Here is a 5,000-nt window from a genome sequence, read left to right as displayed (position 1 = left end):
CAAATTACTGTAAATAGTATGCTGGAAGTTCCAAGACCATGATAAAGAAATATCAATATCCATAAACATGTACATATGCATATGTATAAATACACGCACACAAATATATATATATATATTCAAATATATTCATGTATATATGTATATATATATATATGTATGTATACACACATCCACACACACATACACACACACACACACACACACACACATATATATATATATGTATATATATACACATATATATATATATATGTATATATATGTATGTATATATATAAAACACTGGTCAACAAAGAATTTGTCCCATGGAAAGCAATACCTGTATCCTATATGTTTTTGTATGCAGAATCCAAAAATTATGTCCAATTTTTTCCATCACCTACAGTTTTTGTGTTCTTTGGTATGCTATATTGCGTGTGTTACGTGGGATAAATTTCAATCAAGCGGTTGGCAACACTGAATTTGGCAGCACTACGTGAGATTGATATGCACTTTCAGGCTTCAGCCAATCTGTTCTTCAAGTGAACCACATGTATTGAGTCAGGGAGATCTGAATGATCTTGTGCGGCATTTAAATTTGTCAAAAAAGCAATTTGAACTTCTTGCTTCTAGGTATAAGGGCTGGAATCTTTTCCAGAAAGAATCCAAAGTTAGTTTTTATCGTAAGCGACATTGTGATTTTGAACAGCTTTTCTCACTTGAGGATGATGTAGTGTTTCGTAATAACTTATATCCAGTTATGGAGAAACATAACTTGTTTATTGATTCTTCAAAAGTAGACTGAAAGCTGTTTTGCTCCGCAATGGAAATAAGTTTCCTTCTGTTCCTCTGGCCCATGCAGTTAACATGAAGGAAACATATGAGAGTATGAAGCTTCTATTGCAAAAATAAATAGATAAATAAATAAATAAGTATGAAGAACATAAATAGAATATCTGTGGTGACCTAAAAGTTGTGGCACTTTTACTTGGAATGCAGCTGGGTCACACAAAGTTTTGTTGCTTTCCCTTTGAGTGGGACAGTCGGGATAAGAAAAATCATTATGAAAAGAATGTGTGGCTGAAACTATCGCTGACCCCAGGAGAGAAGAATCCTCCTCTTGTTGATTCAGAGAAAATTTATCTGCCCCCTTTGCATATTAAGTTAGGGTTGATGAAAATTTTTGTTAAGATATGGATAGAACTGGCAAGGGATTCACATATTTGAAAAATAAGTTTCCTATAGTAAGTGACGCAAGAATCAAAGAAGGTACTTCTGTTGGATTAGGGAGCTGATGAGAGACCAGAATTTTGATGAAGAGCTAAATAATCTTGAAAAAAAAATGCATGTTTGTCATTAAAGAAATTTTGCGTAGACTTTTGGGGGAAATCACAAAGCAAATAACTATTCTGAATTTGTAAAAGAGCTACTGATATCCTACAAGGCCTTGGAATACAATATGAGCCTAAAAATTCACTTCCTAGACTCTCACTTGGACGTTTTTCCTGTTAACCTTGGCGCCGTCATTGACGAACACGGTAAGAGATTTCACCAGGACATTCTGAACATGGAAACCCGGTACCAAAGGAAATGGAGCTCTTCAATGTTAGCGAATTACTATTGGACATTAAAAAGGGATCCCCTAAAAACCAAATACACTCGAAAAGCATACCTTTCGACATTTTAAAGGTAAGTTTCATTGAAATATCAGACACATTTATCAGTTACAATTGTTTAAATTTCAATATCCTATCACATGTCCGCCTCACCTCGGACATGTAACTTGAGCCACCTTCCCTTGTTCCTATTATGTACCATTCTTAATTGTATTTATTCATGTCATCCAACCTTTGTAGTTATATGATGCAGAGGACCACAATTTTGGTCGCAATATAAAGACAGTCTGTTTTTTTTTTTTTTTTTTTTTTTTTGCTTTCTTTCTCCGACATATTATATATATATATATATATATATATATATATATATATATATGTATATATATATGTGTATATATATAAATAATTATTTATATATACATATATATATATATATATATTTGCATATATGTATATTTTATATATATATGTATATATATAAATATATATATATATTATATATATAATATATAAATATATATATATATTATATATATATATACGTACTTACACATGAAGACGACGTAGGCAAAATATGGAAATATTCCCACAAAAACACACCAAGGATAACACGTACACCTGCTCTCATACATCTGGCAGCCTATCAGCACCTACTACGCAAGGGAGGGAGGGACAATCTCTATACTCATATGTACACACACACAGAAACCAATAAACCCACCGCTCTTGACACTTGCAATAGGACCCAAAAATATCATGTGGATGATCTCTGTTTCCCTCTCTCTCTCTCTCTCTCTCTCTCTCTCTCTCTCTCTCTCTCTCTCTCTCTCTCTCTCTCTCTCTCTCTCTCTCTCTCTCTCTCTTTCTCTCTTTCTCTCTCTCTCTCTCTCTCTACTTTCTCTATTCCCTCACTCTCTCCCTCTCTACTTTCTCTATTCTCTCTCTCTCTCCCTCTCTACTTTCTCTATTCTCTCTCTCTCTCTCTCTCTACTTTCTCTATTCTCACTCTCTCTCTCTCTCTATATATATATATATAAATGTATATATATATATATATGTATATATATATATATATATATATATTTATGTATCTATCTCTCTCTTTCTCTCCCTCTCTCTCTTTCGCTTTTTCTCTGTAACTCTTTCTCTCTCTCTCTATTTCTCTACCTTTATTTTGCTCTCTCTCTCTTTCTCTCTCTCTCTCTCTCATTCTGTGTGTGTGTGTGTGTGTGTGTGTGTGTGTGTGTGTGTGTGTGTGTGTGTGTGTGTGTGTGTGTGTGTGTGTGTGTGTGTGTGTGTGTGTGTGTGTGTGTGTGTGTGTGTGTCTGTGTGTGTGTGTGTGTGTGTGTTTATGGAAATGTGTGTGTGTGTGTGTAAATGTGTGTGTTTGTGGAAATGTGTGTGTGTGTGTGTGTGTGTGTGTGTGTGTGTGTGTGTGTGTGTGTGTGTGTGTGTGTGTGTGTGTGTGTGTGTGTGTGTGTGTGTGTGTGTGTGTGTGTGTGCGTACGTGTGTGTATGTGTGTATATACACATGTACGCAAATGTATATGCATATATGTGTGTATGTGTACATCCCCCATTTCCACTGCCTAACTAAACCACGTCTAACCCAGTTCATTCATCACCAGCAAATCTTGTCTTTGACCCAAGCGTTCCCACTTCCTCCTTCCCCCTCTCCTCCTCCTGTCTGGTGCCTTATGAGGTCCTCTTCCGCCGAAGGGAGGAGGAGGAGGAGGAGGAGGAGGAGGGGGTGGAGGAGGAGGGGGAGGAGGAGGGGGAGGAGGAGGAGGAGGAAGGGGGAGGAGGAGGAGGAGGAGGAGCGAAGAGGGGCGCTGCCCTTCCCTCAGCCCCATTTCCTCCAACGCCGGAAGCGCCCAGGCAGATTAATGAGTTTGCTATGGATGGATGGATGGATGGATGGATGGAAGGATGGACGTGTCCTCGTCGTCGTCGTCATCGTCTTCGTCCTCGTCGTCTGTCGGCGTCTTCTTCGTCTTCGTCGGCGTCTTCTTCTTCTTCGTCCTCGTCTTCGTCTTCGTCTTCGTCTTCGTCTTCGTCTTCGTCTTCGTCTTCGTCTTCGTCTTCGTCTTCGTCTTCGTCTTCGTCTTCGTCTTCTTCTTCGTCTTCGTCTTCGTCTTCGTCTTCGTCTTCGTCTTCGTCTTTTTCTTCGTCTTCGTCTGTCTTCGTCTTCGTCATTGTCATCGTCTTCTTCGTCGTCTTCGTCGTCTTTGTCTTCGTCTTCGTCTTCGTCTTCGTCATCTTCTGCGTCTTCTTCGTCTTCTTCGTCGTCTTTGTCTTTGTCTTTGTCTTTGTCTTCGTCTTCGTCTTCGTCTTCGTCTTCGTCTTCGTCTTCGTCTTCGTCTTCGTCTTCGTCTTCGTCTTCGTCTTCGTCTTTGTCTTTGTCTTTGTCTTTGTCTTTGTCTTTGTCTTTGTCTTTGTCTTTGTCTTTGTCTTTGTCTTTGTCTTTGTCTTTGTCTTCGTCTTCGTCTTCGTCTTCGTCTTCGTCTTCGTCTTCGTCTTCGTCTTCGTCTTCATCTTCATCTTCATCTTCTTCGTCTTCGTCGTCGTCGTGAAACAGAATCAAGAGCCAATGTCACATACACTTAATAAATAACTTAATGAACAAACAAATAAATGAATAGATATATTTATTAATAAATAAATAAATGAACAAATAAATAAAGAGATAAATAAATACGTGAATGAATAAACAAAAATGCAGAATACAAACAGACGAATTGAAATAGAATACAACATTGCAGTTCCATCTTTACACTAGACTCGTTCTCGACAATAAATTTCAATTTTATTCTTCAAATTTTTCATTTCCATTAAAGCCTTCCATTTATTGAATCACCCGTGAATGAAATTGTTATGAAAATAATCAAATATCTCGCATGGCAACGTGAGAAATTGGATGGAATTGTCATGTAAACAGGAAAAATAAATATTGAGGAAATATTGAAATACCTAACCAAAGTACCAACAATTAAATTTTTACTTTTATCTATTTATCTATGTCGAATAACATGATGGTTTGGTTTCAGTATCACATTCATCTATTATTTTTTCTCGTAATTGAAGTCCTTGCACCCAGGACAAAGGAGACGGTTTTGGTCACAAATAAGTGTCTCATAGTGTGTGACAAACCAAAAACGAATCCTTAAATTTCTTTCATTTTTTTTTTTTTTTCATTTCCTATGGGCCATGACTTTTTTATATAAAGTACTTAGCTAATCAGTTTATTCATATACTGATCCAAGAACCTTATTTATTTCTTTATCTATTTATCTATATACTAGTGTTATCAAATCAAAAAGCGAATTCTTAAATTTCTTGAATACTTTTTACTTCTTATCGATTATAACTTTTTCATATACAGTACTTATTTACTAGGTTCAT

The sequence above is a fragment of the Oratosquilla oratoria genome, unplaced genomic scaffold (assembly GCF_046742065.1).
Source record: "Oratosquilla oratoria isolate Oo_2021 unplaced genomic scaffold, ASM4674206v1 SCAFFOLD78, whole genome shotgun sequence".
NCBI lineage: Eukaryota > Metazoa > Arthropoda > Malacostraca > Stomatopoda > Squillidae > Oratosquilla > Oratosquilla oratoria.
Note: the sequence above shows the minus strand (reverse complement) of the source record.